The sequence below is a fragment of the Sarcophilus harrisii genome, chromosome 4 (assembly GCF_902635505.1).
Source record: "Sarcophilus harrisii chromosome 4, mSarHar1.11, whole genome shotgun sequence".
NCBI classification, from domain to species: domain Eukaryota; kingdom Metazoa; phylum Chordata; class Mammalia; order Dasyuromorphia; family Dasyuridae; genus Sarcophilus; species Sarcophilus harrisii.
The window spans coordinates 48762554-48787051 of NC_045429.1; the positions used below are offsets into that span (position 1 = coordinate 48762554).

General features: G+C 42.0%; 5 non-coding genes across 5 annotated transcripts; 4 read left to right on the forward strand and 1 right to left on the reverse strand.

Annotated features, from left to right (window-relative positions):
• Positions 1–4487: 4487 nt before the first annotated feature.
• TRNAE-UUC lies at positions 4488–4559 on the forward strand. The gene has a single exon. It is a non-coding gene; the product is annotated as a tRNA-Glu (tRNA).
• Positions 4560–13165: 8606 nt separating this feature from the next.
• TRNAD-GUC lies at positions 13166–13237 on the forward strand. The gene has a single exon. It is a non-coding gene; the product is annotated as a tRNA-Asp (tRNA).
• Positions 13238–14582: 1345 nt separating this feature from the next.
• Positions 14583–14654, forward strand: TRNAG-UCC. The gene has a single exon. It is a non-coding gene; the product is annotated as a tRNA-Gly (tRNA).
• A 3953-nt stretch (positions 14655–18607) lies between these two features.
• TRNAG-GCC lies at positions 18608–18678 on the reverse strand. The gene has a single exon. It is a non-coding gene; the product is annotated as a tRNA-Gly (tRNA).
• Positions 18679–22538: 3860 nt separating this feature from the next.
• TRNAG-UCC lies at positions 22539–22610 on the forward strand. Its single transcript has one exon. It is a non-coding gene; the product is annotated as a tRNA-Gly (tRNA).
• The last annotated feature ends 1888 nt before the right edge of the window (positions 22611–24498 follow it).

Genomic DNA, 24498 nt, shown 5'->3' on the forward strand with positions numbered 1-24498 from the left:
CTATCGTTCACTTCTTGAACCTGAACTGATAGAGTCTAGTTTCTCATATCTATAAAGGTACTACGTAAAATTATTTATTTTATAAATATATAAATTACATTAAACTATGTATAAATATAAAATTATTTATTTTTATAAAATTATTATTAATTTAGCAACAGGGGTTTTAATCTAAAAAAGACTTGGGAGAAACAAAATGGCTGTCATCAAGTATTTATTTGAAGGTGTTATCATTCAAAAGCAGAAAAAGGCTTCTTCTGATTGGCCCTCATTATAAGGACTCCTTGAATCATGCATGACTTTCTAGTCCCAACTAGCACATCTGACATTTGAGGAAGGTCCGCCAGCATATTTAAGAAGGCCACACAGGAGATGAGCATCAAGCATAGAAAGAGCTTTCACAAGTATAGAAGTAAACTCTTCAAGGAATTTGGGAGTTTTATTTGGAAGAAAAGACCTGATGGGAGAGGTGAGGCACATTATTACTTTTTTTAAAAACTATTTTAAGGTCTATCCTGTGGGAGCAAAGAGAAAGCCTACTGTAGTTACAATTGATAGAACAAAGGATTTGGAATCATCAAGATTTAGATTCAAATCCTAACTCCACTGTAACCCTGAGTAAATCAATTAACTTCTCTCAGACACATTTTCCTCATGTATAATCTGAGAATAACAATACCCATAGCACTATGCCCCAGAGATTTTGTGAAAATAAAATGACATCTTGTATGTAAAGTGTATTGAAAATCTTAAACTGCATATATGTAATATTATCAGTTATTGTTATGATTATTATGAGATAATTTATTCTTCCTCAAAAGGCAGATCCTGTAACTGTAAAACCCTAAAAATCAATGCTGCCCCCAAATGGAATGAACTGTCTGAGAAGGTTATGTTTCCTTGTTGGACTGCTTGTCAAAGACACCATAAAGGGAATTTATACTTCTTATGATCCCAAATGACTTCTAGGGGGGTTTCCAACTCTATAATTCTGTAAGTCAATGATATTTTTTTTAATCTAAATGTACTAAGTAGGAGATCTAAAGAATCATTATTATCAATATTCTAATCATCATTGATTGGAAATTTTCAGAGCTTAAAGATTTATGGTACTAGACTAGACTTTATCCAGCTAGTTCTGAAATACCAGACTGTTGAATCCTAAATAATGATAAGGAGCATACTTACATCTTTTAGCAGGTGGTTTGGTGAATAGTATACTGAAAGCTGAAAAACATGACTTCAAATCCCAAGTCACTAGCATAAGGTGACTGAATAAATTACTTAACTTTTCTCAGCCTGAGTGTCCACCTGTAAAATAGGAATTCACTTACTTCACAAGATTATTATGATGAGCTAACATTCAAAGCACTTTGCAAACTTTAAAGCTCTATATGCATGCTAGCTATTATTATTCTTTTCATTTTACTTCAAAACCATACCGAAATTGAAAGGAATGATTTTAGCAACCACTGATGTCATCCCAAAGATTCCAGGGATGTTCCCAACAAACCCATCCTAAAGTGACTCTTCCCTCCTCCCAGCTCCTAAAGCAATTGTTTACTAAGACATAATAACAAGGCTTGGATTGGCTGCTTTCCGATTTTATAATGATTTCCTCCCTTCCTGACCGTGGAAGAAATTAACTCCCAAGATTTTTAGCAACTTAGCTCCTACTTGCAAGAAAGTCGATCCCAGCCTTAGCAAAATGGATATTATCGCTATATCATCATTTGACAATTCCTCTTGTCTCACATTATAACATCTGTAAAAATCAGAATCCCAGAGTTAAAAAGACCCCAAAGACCATCAAGCACAATCCATACCTGCCTACAACACACTTGACATGTGGTCATCAAACCTTTGCTTTGAAAACAACACAAGAAGGGGAACCCAGTATTTGCCAAGGCAGTCTATTCCAAGATCTCAAGATCTCAAGAACAGACTAGAAGGCTACAGGCTTTCAGTATTCCCAGAGGTCTGACCCATAATAAAGTTTGAATGCTGCCCCTTTAGTCTGATCTCCATGATTTGAATCTGGACAAGAGCAGATGCCAGTGGATTTCACCCCATCAGTCAGCTGGGAAAATTATGTTTTGAGAGTAGCAAAATAGTAGATTCCTTTTTGGTCTGGAAGTCCTGTCTCCATTATTCCTCTTTAGACTGGAAGTGAATTTTATTTTGTACGAGGACAAAATACTACCACTGCAGCTGCTGCTGGTTTCTGAGCATTTCTTTTGCTCAATATACTGCCCTGGGCCTCCCTTCCAAGGTACACCAGAGGTGCTTACAAGTCCACTTTTCACTACACACTGAATACTTAACCAGAGACTGTGTAACTATGGTCCAGGTTCTCAGTTCCTCCAAGCACTCTAAAACTTTAATCTGGTCCATAAACTTTTTTTTTTTTAATTTGACAATTCTATTTCAGTAAAAATGTATCATGAAACTAAGTGGCACAGTGGGTAGAATGTAGCAGTTACAATCAAATAGATCTGAGTTTGAATCCAGGCTCAGATGCTGACTAGGACAAATATTCTTTTGTATATCATTCTCATGATAATAACATCTCCCATATTAAGGTGGTCCTTGGAATGCCGTATGATAAAATTTATAAAGCATTTTACAAAACTTAAAGCACTATATAAATGTTACCTGGAGTCAATAATTATTTTATCACACTGCTGATACGTTGACCTGGAAGTCTGGGGGGAAAAAACAACAACTTCAAGTTACATGGCTATTTCTTTGAGACATATAAAAGCTAAACACTTTTTAGCCAAATGATATAAATAGCAAGTTTTTAAAAGAAAAAAAAAATCCAAGCGAGCCCTCTGTATCCAGAAAGAGGATTGAAGAGGGACTGAATACAGATCACAACATAGTATTTTCATTTTGGGGGTATTGTTTGTTTGCTTTTTGTTTTCTTTCTCATTTTTTTCTCCTTTTTGATATTTCTTATGCAGCATGATAAATGTAAAAATATGTATAGAAGAACTGTAGAAGGGAGGGAGGAAAAACTGGGAAAGGAAAGGAGAAAAATTTGGAACACAAGGTTTTGCAAGGGTGAGTGTTAAAAACTATCTTTGCATATAATTTGAAAATAAAAATCTATTATTAAAAAAAAAAGAAAAAATCCAAGTTATCAATAGCTATATGAAAAATGTTCCAAATCACTAGTCACTAGTAAAAATGCCAATTACAATTGTTGGTAAAATTATGGATAGTTATTATTATTATTATTATTATATCTTTTTATTTACAAAACATATGCATGGGTAATTTTTCAACACTGATCCTTGCAAAACATTTTGTTTCAACTTTTCCCCTCCTTTCCCCTCCACCCCCTCCCCTAGATAGCAGGTAGTCCGATACATGTTAAATATATTAAAGTATATGTTAAACACAATATATGTATACATATTTATACAGTTATCTTGCTGCACAAGAAAAATTGCATCTAAAAAGAAAAAAGAAAAAAAAACCTGAGAAGGAAAACAAAAATGCAAGCAAACAATAACAGAAAGAGTGGAAATACTATATTTTGGTCCACACTCATATCCCATAAACTATGGATAGTTCTAACCACTCTGGAAAGTAATTTGTAACTATATCCAAAAAACTATTAAACAATGTATACCCTTTGACCCAGCTATATCACTACTTTGGTTTATATACCAAAGAGACCAAAGAAAAAGGAAAATGACCATTATGCACAAAAATATTTATAGTAGTTCTTTTTGTGGTAGCAAAGAATTGAAACTGAGGGGGTGACCATTAACTGAGAATGACTGCACAGGTTATGGTATATGTGTGTGATGGCATACTAACGCCTCTCTAAGAAATGCTGAAGGAAATGATTTTGGAAAAACCCTTCAAAGCCTTATATGAACTAATTCAAAATGAATAAACAGAACTAGGGGGACAATGTATACAAAGAAACAATTTTGAAAGAAATAAGATGACTACAAAGTATTTTCAAGCAAAAAGAAAGACATGACACAGGAGAAAAGGTGAAGCAAAGTTGATCCAAAAAATTAAATATGGAAGGCCCCCCCAACACTAGTAAAGTGTGGAATCAAAAGAGATTTGATGCAAGAACTCATCATCACCACCATCATTATCTGCAAAGTCAAAAAAAAAAAAAAAAACCAGATATCATTATCCCCACTTTACAGATGAGGGAACTGAGGCAGAGAGAGGTCAAGGAACTTGCCCATTGATAAGTAGCTGAGAAAAGAAGAAAATGAGAAAATGATCTGGTCGGAATTATTGCGTAAGTTAGTTGCTTTGCTCAGTCCAGGTGAGTTCTTTGAAGCTTTTAAGAAAGCTGAGAAAGAGGCGGAAGTGGAGAGAGTGCAGTTAGAGCTGAAAATGAAAGTGAGAGGTTATTGTGTCGGTGGCAACAGATAGGCTTTGAGAAAGCTCAAGTAGTCCAAAATTGCAAAAGGCAGAAATTACAGTGCAGGAGAAGTATGTCTACAGAATCCCTGGTGGTCTAGTGGCTAGGATTCGGCGCTTTCACCGCCGCGGCCCGGGTTCGATTCCCGGTCAGGGAAACCTTTTTTGCAGCCTCCCGATTACCTTCACCCAGACCCCTCGGTTATGTTCTCTTTTTTACTTTCATCCTTTCTTCCCTGAAAGTCAGACCCCACTAAGTCCCCAAAGGCAAAAAGAAATCTTTATTTGATCGCACACCCTTTCTGTGCGAGGGTTCCTCTCACCTGCAGGATGCATAAGAGCAAAAATTCAAAAGGACAAAATTAGCTTTGTCCTAAGCCTTTGGATCAACAAGAGCTGGATACCAGTACAAGGGCTCCAGAAGGCCAGGCTCCAGGAGGTGAAGGGGGAGGCAAATTGTGCTTGAGCCGAACTTCCCAGACAATGAAAGATACTCGAGATTTTCTCTCACTGAAGAGAGAAGTACGGGACTTCACCAAGGAGAGGGTCCAGATTAGGATGGTTTCTGGGAAATTAGCATGCAAGATACTCCCAGAATCCACCAGAAAATGAGGGGCTAGTGTAACGTGGGCTCCGGGAGCTGTAACAAAAGGTTTAAACCAGTAGGTTTAAGGACAGAGAATACTTCGACTCGGATAAGATACTGCCGGGAGATGGGGCAGATATAGGAGTGAAAGAGGAGAAAGATAGAGAGCTACAGAGATAGGGATCAAGAACTGTGCGGTAGGAAGAACACTGACGCATTAAGTGACAGCGAGCCGCAGAGAAGAAACTGGTTTCTAGAAGAAGCCGAAGGGTTCCAGGAGAAACCATCTACTCTGCTTATATTCCCGCCCGTCCAACTGACTTCCACACTAGCCTCTAGGAGCTTCTTCCTCCTGGCTCTCTTCCTCATTCACCACTCCCTGTACTGCCTTTCCTCCTCTTTCTCCTCCTCTTTTTTCTCCCGCCTCCCCTAACTTCTCCAACTCTTCCCTTTCCTCACTTCCTCCTCCGCCTTCACATCAAGCTTCAATCGTCTGGAAAGAAAACATTCACAAGGTAACAATGGGCATCCTGGATCATGATGGACATTTAGTTGTGTTGGCTCGGGCGTGGAGTGTACGAGCTGAAGGGCTAGTCAGGCTACTGCTGTAAGGAAGGTGGAAAGGTCTGAGAAACTCTGGAAACTGTTTAACTCTTTCCATGTTAGTATAGTGCTAGTATAGTATATATGGTGTTTGTTTTACATACGTACATACATATATATGTATATATGGGGGGGAGGTATTCCCCACCTCTGTCGGACAAGATTCCTAAATGGGGAGCACAAAAAAAATTTTTTTTTCACACCACTCCACCCACCTTATTTCCCCTCGAGTTCTCTGCCTGCCTGCAGCACCTCCACAGAGGCTTAGCAAAATGTAGGGTTTTGGCACACTAGCTACTCATATCACCCATTTGAGGGGCCTTCCCTGACCTCAGGAGCCCAAGGGCCTCTCTGTCTCCCATTAACTGTACATGCAACCCCGGGATGATGCTCTCTCCCTCTCTGGGCAGTTGGACAACAATGGAGGGTATAGGAATCAGAAAGATAGAAAATCAAACTAAAAAGGGAGATGGAAGTCCAGCTGGGAAGAGATTTCAATGCTAGGCTAAATGATTAACTATTTTATTCCAGAATCAATAGGGAACTCCTGAAGATCATTCATTGAATTGTTCGGTATGTGCATTCCCACTTGTGTGTGTGTGCCTGTGTGGTGCTTGCAAAAAAGCGGTGGAAGTATGTAATGGTGAGAAATGTGATTTAGGAACCTCCGTGAGCAACTCTTCATGCCCTGAATTGAAGAGAAAAGTGATATTGGATGGACATGGCTCTCTTCAACAATGAGATGATTCAAACCAATCCCAATTGTTCAGTGATGAAGAAAGGCATCTACACCCAGAGAGAGGCCTGGGGGAACTGAGTGTGGACCACAACATAGCATTTTCACACTTTCTATTGATGTTTGTTGCATTTTGTTTTCCTTCTCATTTTTTTTCTTTCTAGATCCGATTTTTCTTGTGCAGCAAGATAACGATAAATATATACATATATTGGATTTAACATATATTTTAACATATTTAACATGTATTGGACTACTTGCCATCTAGGGGAGGGGGTGAAGGAAGGAGGGAAAAAATTGGAAAAGAAAGTTTTGCAAGGGTCAATGTTGAAAATTACTCATGCATATGTTTTGTAAATAAAAAGTTTTAATTTAAAAAAAGAAAAAAAGAAAAGTGATAGTAGGCAGAGGGGTCAATTATGAGGCTACTGCCATTGTTCAGCCAAGATATTAGGAGGCCTTGAATATGATTCTAGGCAGGGATTATATCTGGGCACAGAAAGGAAAAGTTGTTATAAATATAAAAGTAAGACATAGCAACTGATTGGCTCCATGGATATTGAAAGAAAGGGAAGGGTGAAAGATGACCCAGATATGAATCCAAATGACTATAAGGAAAATGTTTCCACCAACAGCAATGCAGAAGGTTAGAGGCAAAGATTGTATACAGGTAAGTTTTAATAAGCAAAACAAATAAAAAATGAGACTGGAATTTCAGGGAAGTTAGGTCTTCACTTCTAGATTTAGGATTCATGTGAAATCTTCATAGAGACAATAATGGGACTCACAAGATGTAAGAAGATCACCAAAGAAATTGTAAATGAGGAGGAAAAGCCTAAGTGTGGGGTGAATAGGGAAGGGGAGAGAATGAGATGCCCACACTTAGGGGCCTGGCTGGAGAAAAAAATAAGACCTGGCAAAGCTTACTACAAAGGCTATGGGTAAGGGAGTCCTACATGGGGCAAGTAGAAGTTAAAGAGAGATCCAGATCACAACACAGAGAGACAGAAATAGACACAGAGACACACAGACAGATAGAAGAGAGTCAAATTGAGACATAGAAAAACAGAGAGAAAGGGACTAATATTTTGACAGAGAAAAATGACAGGAGCCCAGGAGACAAAGGGGAAAACCAGTCTAGAAAGGAAGTAGTGCCCAATATTCAGATAAGTCCCCACTGGAGGGAGAGTAAGACAAATGTCCTCAGTTGATTAAGCAGCTGAGTTTAAAAAGCCCTTGGCTGTCATAGAAAGGGCAGTTTCAGTATAAAGTCTGAAATCTGATTGCAATCAGTTTCAGGAGTGGGAAATCAGTAAATAAAGGCAACTAGCTTGCATCACCTTATCTAAGAGTTTGGCTGTGAAAGGAAAAAGAAATATAATTCCATAAACTGATGGAATGGCAGGGACAAGAGAAGTTTGCTTGATAATGAGAGAGGCCTATCAGTGAAAAGTCAAAAGTTGAATAAAAGAGAAGTTGTGTCTGAAGAGAGTAAAGATGAAAGGAAAGGATGGAGGGAACAAAATTCCAGAGGAAACAGCAGAGCATGAGATTAAGAGCACAGGAGAAAGAGTGAGTGTTGGTAGGAAGGCCTACTTCATCAATTGGAAAATGGCATAAAGTAGGGAGAAGGCAGAACAGGGAAGCTTTTTAGGGATGGAATGAGGGATTGGAAGAAGCTGGCTGATAGGGTAATCTCCATAAAATCAGACAGTTCTGCAGAGGAAGAAAGGATGCTTCAGGGGTACAGAAAGTTTTAAGGAAAGTCTGAAAAGAAGATGCTTGAGGAGGAAGAAGGAGAGGGGTTGTATCTTCAAGGTAAGAGGACTTAGGGGCAGTGGTGGTGTAGGATATGCTAAGCCTAGGCTGGGACAAAGCAAAGAGTGACTGGGGAAAAGGAAAGTAGGGGAATGGTTGAAAATGATGTAAGAGGAACCGATGTCATACTTTTGAACTGTGTACTCTTGGTATCAAGACAGGAAAAAGATATAGAAATGGAAGTAAATGGAGGGAGGGCATGGAAAGGGAACCTAAAAGGTAGGAATGAGGAAGAATTTTAAGTAATCTAGAAATTTTCATGGTCTCCCAAAAGGCCCTCCCTGTTTTTCCTTTTCTGTATATAGCTGGAAGGGCTATCAGAATGACAGTTCATCTTCATTTACCTTGGATATCTCCAAAAACTTAGGAAATGGAGAATTACAAGGTTCACTTCACCTCAAAAATACTCCTAAAGTTTTCCAAAAGTTGTGAAAACTACTAAGTGGTGTGAAATATGTCCCAATATCAAAACAGTGTTTTCTGACTATCTAGGACAATGTATGTGAGAGAAGGTAAATGAGCATCTCTTGGGAGTACAGTTAGAATGCTGAGGAGAAGAAAGGAAAGATCTGTCTTAGGTCTAATGGGTCTCTAATAGAGGTTGAAGAGGATACTGGAGGGGTGTAAATGTTATACTGTACTGAATAAGGAAAGCCAGAAGCTAAAGACATGCTCCTTAATGGTCTGGTGGTTAAGCTTGAGAACTATTCATCTCAGTGACCAGTTTTGACTCCAGTTCAGAAAAGGCCCCTCAACTGGCAACCATCAATACCAAAAAGAGCATCTGTTCTTCTCAGCTCTACTACCTAGTCCCAGCTACAAATGGTCCCCAAATGCTGCCCACTTACTGTCTTGCTTCATTTGTACAGGCCTAAATGCCATGTCCCCGGGACAAAAAAAAAAAAAAAAAGAGCAGAGTGAAATGTTTCCTATCTCAAACATCATCAGTTCTGCTAACCTTTGCTGTCCATCCTGGGGAGAGAAGCATCTGGTAGATAGTTGGAGACAGAAGAGATGAGGTGAGATCAAATTTTGCCAGAAGTCTAGGCTTCAGGAAGCCTTGGAAACTAGCCAGAACAGAGGCTCCTCTTAGATCCCAAGATCCAAGATTTTCTCTGACAATCTTGTTAGTGTGGACAGGGTGACAAAGTATGCAGAGACAACTGTAGATGACCATCCACCAGAAGTCGGGATCTTAGCCTGGTGTTGCCAGAGTATTGAAAGGAGAAAGAGTCCAAAAGGAAAGTCACAATCAGAGTACTCAAGCAAAAGATTCCCGTAAGAGCATATGTGCATATAGCAGGAATCGAACCAGCGTCCTCCTGCCTGGCAGGAAAGAATGATACCACTGAACCAGCCAAGCAAGATAAAACAAGTAGTATAGAAATGAGCCTTTCTTTTCTGTTTCTTATTTCTTAAAATACAGCCTGGTGAGTCAAGATCTGCACCTTCAATTTTATACCATACTTGAAGAATCTTACCTAAATTTTTTACTTTCTGCTTTGGGCTTTCTCCCCAATCCTTCCCCTAAATTCTCCTCCTCCTACTAGATGCTCGTACATCTAAATGATCTCAAGGTAGGTATCTGAAAGTTGTATTGTTGAGGAGGGTGGGAAAAGGCCGGATACTTTTTTCTTCCAATCTACCCTCCGGAAAAAATCCAATAAGGATCCTCCACACATCCCTCATACAAACACAAGCTTATCCAATTGTGGCCTAAAAAGGACTGTGAGTTGGAAAGATGGGAGTAGAATTTGAGTCCAGGATCTGGGCGAATAGATTACTCTTGTTCTGGTCACAGACCGGTGTCACAAGGTATCTCAAAAGAATTTGCAGACTTGATCCCATATCCAATCAAGGGACAAAGTTCATTATAATTGTAACACCAATTGAAGCAGGCTAAAGTGCAAAGATTTTAGCAAAAAACCTGGAGCAAGGATACAAATTTATCTAATCATGTCACTGATATGCTAATTTTATGGCCCAGAGGTAGGACTGAGGAGTGGTCTCAGGAATTTGGCTATTACTGACCAGCAGACCTAGGACCATTCTAAAATCAAAAAACTTTAGAATCATTGACAGATAAGATAAAACAAGAGCATCCTAAGGTTTGAGAGTCTTGGGATCACTAATCAATCTTCCCTAAAGTTTAAGGGAAGAAATATAAGAATATTCCCAGGCCAGAAGACTTTTACAATCATTGACAAAACAATAGCATTTTTAGATCAGAGGGCCTCAGGATCACAATTCCAAAGCCAGGAGATTTAGAATCACTAACAGACTGTTAATACAGAAGGACCCCAAGGTCAGGGGACCTTAAAATTATTGCTGTCTCCCTAGAAGGCACTTTCACACATGCTGAGTGCCTGCCTGCTGAATTCTCAGTGCAGAAACATCCTACTACTCTTCCCAAAACCATAAAAATAAACCACCCTCATCTTTCCCCAATTACCATCTCAGATCCCACTCTTTCCACTCCCTGCACGCAGCATCTGTGGCTTTCCACAAGTGCATCCCAGACCTTTCCTCTCTCTTTAGGGAACAGCTGAGACTCAACCACTAGGCTAATCCTTTTAGAACCTGTCTCTTTCCAGCCCATCTGAAGAACTTACTGTTCAATACTGCTCAAGAACTTACATAGCTCCTCAATGACTCACCCAACACTGGGGCAGAGAACAAAAGGGTAGAAAGTCTCAGGCAGGGTCCCATCTCCTTGGGAAAACAATTTGCCATGGAATGCATCCCAAAGCAGAAGGGTGCCTGCAGAGACTTCTGTCTAGATGCAACCCAGACAAACCAGAGAATAAGTGTACAAGTATTGTGTGGATTGTAAGGTTTAAAAAAGAGAGAGAGAGAGAGACTCTGAGGCCTACAAGCATTGAGAGAATTTCCACCTGATAAAATGCTGGGGAAGAGTGTCCCAAAATGAGTGGACAAGAGGGAGAAAGGTATTGCCTAAGGACCAACTCAACCTTTCAGTGAAAATGAAAGTTGACCAGGAAGGAAAGAGGCTGCTTAATGGAGGAGCATATAAGGTTCCAGATCCTACAAATGCTCTGCCTTCTCAATCCACCATCTATCAGATTGCGCTATCTTCCCCTTTTAGGAAGAAGCCCACCCAGTTATCAAATATAATCAATTCCCAGACTATTCTGATTATACAGAATGATGTGAGGTTGGAACTCTTTTCTATCCCTCAAATCTCTGTGGATCTTTAAACAACCTTTGAAATATTGATTAGCATATCTTTAGACAGGGCTGGGACCTGGTCTGCCAAGTGCATTCCATCTGGTTCCATCATAATCACCTACCTCTGAGTTCCCCGGCACTTCCTCTTTCTTTGATCCTTCTTCTGAGTTCTCTCCTGGGAAACCATAAAGGCTGTATTTTTCTTATAAAAGACCTGTTTATGATGAAGAGCTTTGCTAAATTCTTTTCAGGACTAAACCCACCATGGGGTACTCTCCTTCATAGTGCTTTCCCAAAGCGCGATTCTCAGTACCCAGCTAATCTGATTAGTCTGCTAAACTCCTCTATGGCTCTCACCTGGCGGTCACCCGCTTACTTCCACCTCATGGAGTATTTCCTTTTTCCTGATTAATTGTGAGTTCCCCTGGGAACTCTAGTTTTTTCCTTGCTAATTATATGTTCTCCCAACTCTTTCAAATTTGCCACTTCTGGTGCCTATTTTACCACTTATTTTTTACTTTAACCTCTTCTTTTAAATAAACCTTCCTTTTGGCAAAGAGAATGGCCATTGTGAAATTGTCATGTTTATTTCCAAGTAGGTATTGCTACCCTTACCACATCATATCCACCCCCAAATAATCTTCCAGATCTGCTTCCTCACAGTTCCATCTTTCTGAGTTATATTTCCTCAGCCGCCTTGGTCCCACTACTCTTCCACCCATTGTTTCACCTTCTCCTTTTTTCTACTCTCTCCTCTTCCCTCCCCACTTCTTGTCTCTCCCTTGGACTCTGAAAGAGAGCACACATGCACACATACCCCTCCGATGGAGAAAAAATAAGGATTTTAATTTGAGTTCATGAACTTGGTTTCTATATATTTTTTAATATGTTAATAGCTCTATTTCAATAAAAATTTGTTTCGTGGCTAATTTTTTGGATTTCATTTTAGACATTCAAAAATGTTTCCTGAGAAGGTTCCAACAAACCTTTAAAGAGATCAAATAACCACTCACATGAAGGCACCGTAAATAATCCCATCCTTTGGAAATCCGTGTTTAATGATGGAAAAGGTTGGAGGTTCGAGAGGACATGAGAGGAAAGAAAGTATGAGATCATTCCTGGACCTTCCTCTTTTTAAAGACAAGTCCCGAGAGCTTGTTGCTAAGAGCCCAGCAATGACTAATAGGTCCATGGTCTCTGGAAAGGTTAAGTTTGAGAGGGGTTTGAGGCGGGTAGCTGAGATGGCTGAGGAAAGGGGTCTTCCAGGTTTGGGAAGGATGGAAACCGTGGGGCCTTAAATAACTCCAAAGTTGACGCTGACATGGAAGAGAAAAGGGGAAGGGATCTGGGTCTCTTTAGTTGTTGTGCTTCATTGGCGAAGAGGACCAAAATGACATCACTATGTTAGAGTCCACTTAAGGGTCCAACTGTGGCTGATTAGACCAGTTCGACCTCGGAATGTTCTCCACAGATCAGACACAAATAATCCCTATAAACATTTGGAGCAGGTTTTCTAATTTTACGCATCTCGCGTTTGCTTTGGGCTAAATGAATTGTTTTGCTCATAGAGCACCTTCTCTTCTGAGCGCACGCCAGGACAAGGCGATCCTGTGCCAGTGTCTCCCATGTCAAACAATGGATTCTAAAGTTCTTCAGTGCCCTTGTATCGCTTTTTCTGACCATCTTGTGAGTACTTGCTCTGTGTGAGTTCTCTATAAAATATTTCTTTTTGGCAAGCATACAATTGCTAGGAGGTGGGGAGGGGAAGTAATCACTTTGTGTCGGTGTCTTGTATTTCTGGGGCGCTGAAAAAGCAAAAAGTGTCAACTCATTCCTCGTTAGTATAGTGGTGAGTATCCCCGCCTGTCACGCGGGAGACCGGGGTTCGATTCCCCGACGGGGAGGAGTCTCAACTTTTTTGAATACACAACGTCAGTCCACCTACCTAGCTCTTTCTTTGCCGGACACAAACACACCCCTTCCCTCCAGGCTCTCGGCCCTCTTTGGGAGCAAGGGACGTCTTTAGCACCTCTCTGGTCCAGCTCAAAATTCCCTTCCCCCATCCATCTCCGAATGCAAAAGATGTCATTGTGGCTCTGGGGGAGCAAGAGTCACCCGCAGCATCTCCTGTGGTATTTAGCTAACCAAAAGAAGAATTGTTGGTAGATTAACCACCGTCAGCTGCAGATGCCCAAGAGCCTCTGTGTCTCTTAGACATTAAAGCCCCAGACGTGGGTTCCCTTTTTCGCCCGATCCCTAGCCTTCCACAGAAAAGGAAAACAAAGCAAAAGACAGAACTTGGCTCTTGACGTTCACAGAAAAGGCTTGTGGGCCGCTCACAGCTGCCGGCTAGAGCCGGAGAAGGGTCTAGGATTGCCCAGTCGCCCCGCTTCCAAAGGGCTCACCTACCCAGTCCCCTTGCCTGCAGGTGGTTCGCAGCCTATCCAAACACTCGGTCCCATTCATATGCTAACATGCAAGAATATAATTCAATAACCAGAAAGTGAAAAAAGAAAACTCCGTGGCAGGGAAGAGGAGAGAGCCTTGAGAGAGCTGCCAGAGACGTAGAGGACTGGGACAAGACACACGAAGGGCAAACCAATCCACGGAGGTCATAATTCGATTCAAGCGCCGTTTTGGGTTTTGGTCCTGAATACCTAAACTGAGTGTAGCTCAGTCTAACGCACTTGTTCCATCGCCAATCCTTCAAAGCTGACGGACTCAGGCTGGCCTGCCAGCGGGTTGCGTCTATGGTGCAGCCATTTTGGTACTAAGTAGCCTGTTTTCCTTTTCTGTAGGCTAGGGATCGGGAGAAAAAGGGAACCCATGTCTCGGGTTTTAATGTCTAAGAGACGCAGAGACCACTTGGGCATGTGCATTTGATGGTGGTTAGTCTACCAACAAGTCTTCGTTTGGTTAGCTAAGTAGCCTTGACCTACTTTGCCGACGTAAAGCACCCCCCAGCGATGCAGAGGCGCTGAAAGACCGGGGACATGAGGAAAGCGGCTGAGTTCGTGCAGCGCGCACTAGGTCTCGGCAGATATGGCAGGAGCCATGTGAGGGCTGGAGGCTTCGGGAAAGGAAAGAGACCTGGGGGATTTTAGGCTGGTCTTGGCTCACGTGAGGAGCTAGCCAGCCTGCCAGAGAGTACAATTCCGAACAGAGTTCTAGTACTGGTCCCAGCTGCAGCATCGGCCAGGGAACTTGAGATGCTCTCACTAGGCTTTGGGACAGCAACTGTTAACAGCTGCGTTGGTGGTATAGTGGTGAGCATAGCTGCCTTCCAAGCAGTTGACCCGGGTTCGATTCCCGGCCAACGCAACAACTTTTTTCTGTGCTATTCTCCTGCCCCAACGTGTCTCTATATTGCAACGTGTCTATTGATTTCTCACTTCCTTGGCAGTCATTGAACATGTTCCCCTTGGCTCCGGGATGCCAAGTTCTCTCCCAACACAAAAGACACCTTTGTGACATTAAATATTTTTCTTCCTCTCTCATCCTGTGGATCTTTCCCTTTTTTCTAGATAGACACTGGATATTGTCCAATATTTTGCTTCAACTTCACAATAGGTGAGTATTTATTCTGTGCAAAGGGACTGCATCTTTGGAAGACAAACCCGAAAGGTAATGAACTTTCATTCTGGCCCACTGAAGGCTGAACCCAGAGTTGTAATAGCTTGCTTAGAGCAACAGCAAGGGGGAGGACGTCATTGTCAGGGTATGTGGAAGGAAGTGAAATGGAAGACAACTGGAAAGGAAAGAAAGGGCTGTGGTGGAATTCAATTTGAAGTTAACCCTCAGGAGTCATTACTCACCAATCTCAGTAGGTTCGTGAGGATGGAATCAGTAAGTATGAGTCCTTAGATATAATCTTTTTGGCTGGTCAGGTAAATACTCTACAATGTGAAAGCATCTACAGCAGTATTCTGCAGCATTAGCAAGAATAGTTTAAATCAATCATAACAAAGGGCAATTTTTACATTGGGAATGGACAAGTGTAGTTTATTTCAGAGATAGATTTCCAAAGCAAGATACCTTGTCCCATGAAAGGTAGGGGATTATGCATTTTTCAATTTATGAAATTTAAAATAACAAAAGTTATTTCTACAACTATAATCGACAATCTTATATCCCCAGGGCCAGATAGATTTACAAATTTATTCCACCACACATTTAAAGAATGATTAATTCCAATATTATATAAATTGGGAAAAGGAGTCCTACCAAATTCTTTCTCTGACACAAATATGGTGCTGATACCCAAACCAGGAAGAGCCAAATCAGAGAAAGAAAACTGTACTCCATTTTTTTCTGATAAATATTTTCTGCAAAAAAATTAAATAAATTATTAGCAAGGAGATAATGCACTATATCACCAGGACCATACTCTATGACCAGATGGGATTTATGCCAGGAATGCAGGGCTAGTTCAATACTAGAAAACTATCAACATAGTTGATTATATCAATAATAAAACCAAAAGAAATCATGTTTTTATTTCAATAGATGAAGAAAGAGCCTCTGACAAAATACAGCTCTTTAATACTGGAAAGCCAATGTAAGTCTTAGAGAAGGCACACAAAGAAGGTGGCTTATGGGGTGGAATGAGAGAGTGAGAGGGTTTGAGGCAGGCAATATAGGGAAAGGAAAAGGTTCCCAAGAACCCCCAAATAGAGAAAGATCTGCAGAGCAAAGCTTGTGTTTGCAGAACCTGGGATGCAGCCTGCAGAATGCCACCATCTGGCACTTTCCTTGTTCCTGTGGTAGTGAATATCTCTGGTCTGTCATACGGGATACCAGGGTTTGATTCCCCTTAAGAGAACATTCACTTTTTATTGCACACCTCACACACTGGATCCTATTCTCTCTCTCAATGCCAGCAGCACAGCTCCAGGACACCAAGGTCTCTCCCGTCACAAAAGACACCTTTGTAACATTAAATGTCTAAAAGGTACATTCAGCATGATAGCCAACCAAACGCACTCTCTATGGAAGCCTGGCATGCTGGCCAACTTTGTTCGCCTGTCCTCCCAAACCTCAAAGCTCTTTTTTGTCTGGCACCCATTGTAGCTGTGGCCCCGAAGTTCCCTCTTGCCAATTCTTTGTCTCCAGTTGAAAAGGAAACGCAAGCCAAGGCCCTGTTCCCAACCTCAGCAAAAAACCCAAGGGTCAGTTCACTCCCTTGCTTCTCTAATCTGAGAGGGGGCCTGGAGGTGGCCAAACCTAGTACACCAGGATGATGAAGGACTAAGGAGTTTGTCTGCATGTAGTATATATATATATATATATATATATATATATATATCACCAGACTCAGTCCCACTCATGCACCAACAATTTGCAGATGCAACCAATGAAAGTGGGCTCAAGAGAACTTCACGGCAGCAACAAAAGTACAGTCTCGAGGGCAAAGGCAGCATTGAGGTGAATTGGGGCAGGACACTCCAGAGGCAAGGGCCATGGCAATCCAATCCACCAGAATCATGGGCTTCCAAAAATCAGAAGCGATATTGGGCTTTGGTCCTGGGGGCTTTTTTTGGTTCAATCCACCTCAGCCAGCTAACTGGCTCAGGGGCCATCTTCAGCTACTAAGTAATCCTCACCTCAGCAAATGAGAGCAGCCCTGTAGCTCTGTTCTTTAGCAGTCTTTCATTCTTTCCCATTGTCTGCCTAGGTTCTGGATCTTCAACTCAAAACTTCATTTCAGTTGAGCTACAATGGAGTGCCTACTTAATCTGTGCAATGTTCCTTACCATAATGCTGCATCTTTGGAAAACTGAGAAGAAGCCCTAACTTCACCTTCAAGAAGCTTTTGTCCTGCAGAAGACTGATTTACTCACACACTACAGTGGATCTGGAACTTCATCTATCAAGACATTCCCCCCAGAGATGGAGATCCAACTTAAGCCAACTTAAATTCATCTTTTGGCATTTCTGTCCATCTTCTCCAATAAGATTTCGACAGAATATCAGATGTCACTGAATATCACTTCTTTTTTCCAGCCCTGGTCCATTTTCAGTGCATTAAAAGGGAAAATAAAGGAAAAAATTGTACATATCTTTTTTTTTTTTTTTTTTTGGTGTGTTATGTGCAAATCTAGTCCTTTACATAACAGACTACTGAATCTATTCTTTTGGTTGTTAGTTAATCAGTAAATTTGTATTGTGTGAACACTGTATTAGGCAATGTGCTAAACCCAGAGGATATAAAATAAGGCAAAAGACAATCCCTTCTCCAAAGGAGCTAAAAAAAAACAGTCTACTGGGGAGAAGATTACTGGTGAACAGCTCTGTTCAATCATATGTGTGTATGCATGTATGTGTGTCTGTCTGTCTGTATATATGCATAAGTGCTATATTAGATGGTAGTTTCAAAAGAAAGACACTGGGATTGAGGAATAGGGAAGGCTTTTTACAAAAAGTGCAACTTTAACAGACTTGAAGAAAGCTAGGAAAGGTAGAAGGCAGGGCTGAGGAGGTCTAGTTCTGGGCAGAGACTGGAAGAGAAAATTCATAAGTAAAGAAGAGTGAAGTGTAAGAAGACTGAAAAGGGCAGAAGGGGTCAGGTTATAAAGTACTTTAAAGCCTAACAGATATAGATATACACACACATATATAAAGATATTTATGTATGTATATGTATATATGCACATACATGCCTCAAAACAATAGGGATCACGGAGCATTTATTTGAATGAATAAGATAGAGCTAAGTCTAAGATCAATTTGACAGATTAGAGAGGTTAGATTGCAATGGAGAGAAAATGGAAACAAGTAAATTGAAGAGATGTTAGGAAAGTAGAAATGACTTGACTGGACAAGTGATTGACTAGAGGAGGGAGAGGGAATGGAATTAAGGGAGAGAAAGAATGAAGAGTCTAGGGTGGCATTAAAGCCTGGGTGCCTGGTGAAAAAATGGAGAAAAAAAATCCATCTCAGGATGATCCCCTTCATTTTTCCTTTGAAAAACTCTGGGTGGGGATGGAGATAGACTGCAGGGAAGAAAGGCTGGCGTCGGATCAGTGTGGGGTTTTCCCACAGGAACATCCTTGCATCTTTCCTAACTCCTCTCCTCTCTCCAAGAGACCCATATTTTCTCGTCTCCTTAATGAAATGAAGCTTGGGTAGCATAGCTTTGATGGCCACGGTTTAAAGATGGTTGAATGAGTTCTCTATCCTGAGTCCAATAGGTGAGTCCAGAGAGAATTTAGGGTCAGGGTTACCTGCGTAAGACCAGTCTGTTATAGAGTTAACTGAACTTTCAAAAGCACACATGCATGGGCCGGGAATCGAACCCGGGCCTCCCGCGTGGCAGGCGAGAATTCTACCACTGAACCACCCATGCGATATAGAATATTCTCTCTGCCCCAGATCTTATTGAATTCTCCGAGATTCCGGGTTAGGTTTAGTGCCAAAAATTGGAAACATACATTCACCACAACCTAAAACTTTCGCCATCCTTTTTGATTTTCTTCTCTTTTTAAAGCTTTTTTTCTTCTTTCTCCTCATTTGCCATCTCCTACAAACTCTTTCCATTTCTCTTCCTCCTCCTCCTCCAACTGCTCTTGCATTTTTTCTTCCAAAAAAGTTGGAGAAAAAAAATCACCTGAGTCAACTGTATTGTAGAGGGTTGATGTCCAAATGTGCATTTCTCTTATCTAAAACTCTGGCCTTCAGATACAAGTGTAGCTTGGTCCCTGTCTTTGAGAGCAAGTGGATCGCGTCAGTGGAATCTCCGAGGCCTAGCCTGGTCCTTTCTCTCCTTCTTTAGGGCGCTGAGGTAGCCGCGGAATCGTGAGACCACAGTAGTTGAACAGAATATTCTTCTGATATGGGATTCGAACCCCAATCCCAATGGAGGGACTGTGAGTTGTCTGTGGTGCCTTAGACTAGTCTGCCAGCTGCATAACACTCCAGCTTCACCCCCTCCCTCTTTTCAAGTGATCTCTGATGCAAGGTAGTCTCGATCCTACATTATTACTCGGTTCATCTCATCCCCAATTTTCCCAATAAGACATTACTTTCCACATGCCCTGCCTTCTCACTCTGGCACGAGCACTGTCCAAGCAAATCCACATGTCCAGAACCATCCTTCCACACGCGCTGTGCGCCTTCCCTCCCCAAGGTCCGGAAGACAAGCATCACAGCGAACCCTCAACTAGCCGGACCCATCCCACGCTTCCCGCTCCCAGCACAGCAGCTCTGTAGTGGCCTTCTCCAGCTGCATCCCCTATCCCACGCTACGAAGGCTACTCTTTCCAGGACCTCCATCTTTCCAAAATCCAGATCCCAAGCGCTGCTGAGGGCCCAGATAAAACTTTCCCGACCCTGGACTGGGGATGAAAGAGTGAAGAGGCACTGACACAGGCGCCTGCGGAGGGAACGCGGGGGAGCGCGATCCGGAAACGCAAAGAGCCGGAGATTCGCTCTCACGCCGCGTCCAATCTTCCGAAACGAAATGGGATTTTGCCAGTGAAAGTGTCCCCAAACGGGAGAGCCTCTGCGGAGGCACCTGCATAGACTAGACCCAGACAAACTGGGGGATGGGTTTGCAAGCGTCGTATCGTCTGTGAGCCGAAAGCAAAACTTAGAACGAGAGGGGCCTAGAAGCAGATCCCTCCATTTCTACTCTGCGAACCACTACCAGAGAAAAACTTTCAAAAGTAGAGTGGAGGACTGTAGGATGGAGTTGGTATGGCGCCCGCGCCTTATTGAAATTACTTAAGGAAAGAGTGACCTGAAACTTGCAGAATATAGTTGAAATAGTAGGATGTTCAACCAAGACAGAGCGGGCAGCTAGCTTCCCACACACATCATTCTTGACTTAGCCAGAATATTTGCGAGTTTCTGCTATAAACATTTTTTTGCACATATGGATTCTTTTCTCTTTATGATCTCTTTTGGATACAGACCCAGTAGAGACACTGCTTGCATTTAAGGATATGCACAGTATGATAGTTCATTGGGCTATCCAGAATGGTTGGATCAGTTCACAATTCCACCAGTTTTTGGAGTCCTACTTTCCCCACATCCCCTCCCAAATTTACCATGTCTTTTCCTGTTATCTTAGCCAATCTGAGAAGTATGAAGTAGTATCTCAGAATTGTCTTAATTTGCGTTTTTCTAATCAATAGTGATTTAGAACATTTTTTCACAAGACTAGAAATGGCTTTAATTTCTTCACCTGAAAATTGTCTACTTATATCCGTTGACCATTTATCAATTGGGAAATGACTTGTATTCTTATAAATTTGAGTTAATTCTTTATATAATTTTAGAAATGATGGGCCCAGAAGATTAAAGGAAAGAATCACAGGTAGAGGTGTTGGATGCTTCCCCCCCTTTGCCATTAAGACTGGATATGGAGTCTTACATACCATTATGACACAATGAAGGATGGAAAAGAAAAACAATGATCCAGATACTGACCACTCTGACTCCATTCTTGTCCAAAATTACCCTGGAGTAGAATTATGTTATCTCGCTTCCTGTCTATGCCCTCATTAGAAGTCCCTATCTGTCTATTCAAGAACGGTCCTATTCCCTTTTCTGACAGGAACTGAGCAGGGATCCAAGGCTGTCAGGGGTCCTCAAACTACTGCCCACAGATGCGGCAGCTGAGGACGATGATCCCCCTCACCCAGGGCTATGAAGTTTCTTTATTTAAAGGCCCACAAAACAAAGTTTTTGTTTTTACTATAGCCCGGCTCTCCAACAGTCTGAGGGACAGTGAACTGGCCCCCTATTTTAAAAATTTGAGGACCCCTGCTGTAAATACTTAGTTGACTCCTCTCTCTCAGCTCTTTCTCTAAAGTAAAGACAACAGCTGTAAAATGTTAGACTAATTGCCTTCTCAGCTCCTGTATCCTGCTTGTAAACGCTAATTAGCCAAGGACCCTTTAAAACTTCCTTAAATTGCTCCCGTCAAATGATTTTGACGTTCTGCTACGTCTTCCAAATCAATCAAAATGATTTGAGTTCCGATTTACCGGCTAGTCTAAACTCTCCACAATTAAAAAATTAAAAACCAATCTCTGTTTTGCCTCAGTTTCTCTGGCATTACAGAGGAAAATGTATATTTGCAGAGCCTGGAATAAGGGCGACATAAAGTCACACAGCACCTTCTTCCTTTCGTGTAGTAGTAACTTTGGTTGTCATGTGGAAAACTGAGATTTGTGTACAAACCGCACAGCCAAGCCAACTCTTCTCCAGGCCACCAAAATTTCTCCAAATGTAAAAGGTCTTTATTTCTAATGTATTATAGCCTTGGTCTAGTGTCCCTCACACCTCTAAGTTAAAAGAAATCCGGGTTGAAGTCAGGGTTCTCTGGATATCTATCCTAGATGCTTTTGGAGGGCTAACAACTCGACTGCTATAACCGGAAAGGCACTAGGGCTGCGTAGGCCCGGCCAGGGCCTAGGCAGTCCAGCCCCTGACTCCAAGAGGCTGACCCCATTGCCAAGTCTCTGATCCCCACGTCCTCTAGCCTGCAGGTAGTGCACACCGCCTACAGCCCCCTAACGCTCCGTCCCACGCACAGGGAATCAGGTGTAGTTACAACCGGATTAGAAAGTAGGAGCAAAAGTACTTCATGGCAAGAACAAGAGGAAAGCCTCGAAGGTACCTGCAGGAACTTGGAGGATTGAATCGGGACAAGAGGGGAACCCAGAGAAGTCAAGGGCTGGTCTCAGTGCGGTTGTGGACTTGGAACAAAAGAGACTCCAGTTTGCTCTGTGTTTGGGGAGTATTCTTGGATCAATTCCACTCCTTTCCCTGGCCCTCAAAAAGATGGAGGACTCAAGTGGGCATGCCTATGGGATGTGTGCGAAGTTCTCCTTTTAACTACCATACCACCCACGGTGGCTGCTAGCTTAACTCGCTGTTAGACAGAAAAACTACGGAGGATGGTCCCAATAGGTAACTGGAAACGGTTAACAGAGGTTCTGAGGTATGTGACTAAGTTGAGGCAGCAACAGGCTGAGTCCCTGGTAAAAGTGACAAAAGCCTTTCCGAGGGTTGAAGACTGTGGCAAGGAGAGCAGCTGCTTAGAGCTAGGAGGAGCTCTGAACTAGCCTCCCTCAAGTAAGCAGCGAGCCAGCCTCTGGGAAGGGGGCGGGCCTCTAGTGCTGAACCATCCTGGCGGATCAGCCTCGTAGTAGCCTTGATTTTCCCAGAGCTATGACAAGGAAAGGGAATTAGACATCTGCGTTGGTGGTATAGTGGTGAGCATAGCTGCCTTCCAAGCAGTTGACCCGGGTTCGATTCCCGGCCAACGCAATTCTTTTTAGCCTACTCTTTTTCTTACCACATAGCCTTAGCTCTAACTCGTAGTTATGAATGACTCCTCTGCGCCGGCCTCCGGACCTGTCCCCTTCTTGATTTCTCTCCTCCCTGGTAGCTCCCGGGCTTGCGAACTGCCTTTAATCCTCCGGATCTTTCCCGTGGACTCTAACATAGTGATGTCATTTTGGTCCTCTTCGAGTACCAACAACAATCCTCTCGATCTTTCCGGTTCACAGGCCGGATGCTGCGTTTCGAGCCCAAAACTCCACCTCAGTTCACTTCCCTTGTGGTGAAACCGGGAGCCTGATCTTTGTAAGATACGAAGGTGTCAGCTTCTTTCAAAGACAAACAGAAAATAGTGACCTTCCAGCTCAGGGCAATTTCATGCTGGAGGGCTGCATGGCATAGAATACATACTTACACGCAACAAAGGATCTGGGATCTCACTCATCAGAACTTTCCCTCCAAAGATAGAGATCCTGGTCTGCCTATTCCTGTCCCTCTTCTCCAATAAGATGTCAATAAGAATTCCTGTGGATCTGGGATTTCTCGCATTTTTCTCTCCTGGATCTCACTCCTTGTCCTTTTCAGTGCAATTAACAATAAAACAAATGAAAGGGAAAAAATGTGAATGCTTTTTTTCATTTATGTATGTCCACGTTTGATGTGTTACACACTCACTTGGCACAAAAAGGATCCGATTAATCCATTTTTTTTGGGGGGGGGGATGTCAGTCTGTTAATCAATCAATAGATTTGTGCCTAGAATGTATAAGAAAAGGGGGGGAAGCCTCCGCTCTCAAGCAGCTAACATTCTAATAAGGGAGACAATATGCAAACAATTAAGCACAAGTGAGATCTGAGGAGTGATAATCAAAGGGTTTTTCGTTGCTACTTCTTCCAAATATCTTTTTAGAATTTGGAGTTAATCAGGGAAGACAACCTTGGAGAAAGACACTTGTTAACAGTCACACCAAACCAAATGTTTTTGATATGTGGCAGTTATTGTGGTTCTTGTTGTAAGATTCAACAAACAATTTGAACACAGGGTTCTCCTATTCTACATCTTTTTGTCAAGTGTGTATGATAGAGATATGACGGGTCTAAAGGAAATATCACTTATGAAAGCCTTTTTGTGTCCTTGTAATGCAACAGAATGTTCCGGACTGAATAAATGCAAAATATGTGCAAAAAAACCTGGAAAGTGCTGGGAAAAATCTGGGGTGGGCCGAGGGTGGGGGATCGCAGAAAAGACGCAGAGAGTTACAGTCCTAGATATGCCACTGAATTTAAATCTTTCTTCCGGCATTTAATAGCCGAGGTAATTTCTAAAAAAGTAAAAAAAAAAAAAAAAAAAGTTTTCCTTATTTCCAAAATCATGTAATAAGTTGAGAGAAGTGAGAATCCTTTCGGTCTAAAAAGGTTTCCAACACTACATTTAAGATTGGAGCAAGCAAGTGGCTTCTGAGCTGAGCAGTGAAGGTACCTTGGGATTCTTCCCATCTGAAACAAGAGGGAGTACTACTCAGACACGGAAGACTTCAGGTGGGAATCATTTACGTTATGTTTGAGAGGGCCAGCTTTGAATGTGATCCACGGGGACACTAGGAAGCCAGTGTGACAGCAATGGAGAATGTGGGAAGGGAAGCGAGTGGTGTGGGGAGATGGGAGAGGAAGCGGAGCAGGAGAGGAGAATGATTTAAAGGCAGTTGGTGGAATATTCTGAACTGTTCAATTTTAGGGTCAAGACAAGGAAGAAAAAAGAAGTGGAAATGAGTATGGAATCAAGAGGGAGTGGGAGGAGGGGTTTTCACCATCACACAGATCCTCCCTGCTTTTTAGATTTTCGTGAGAAATTAAGAGGGACTACCAAAACGATGGTT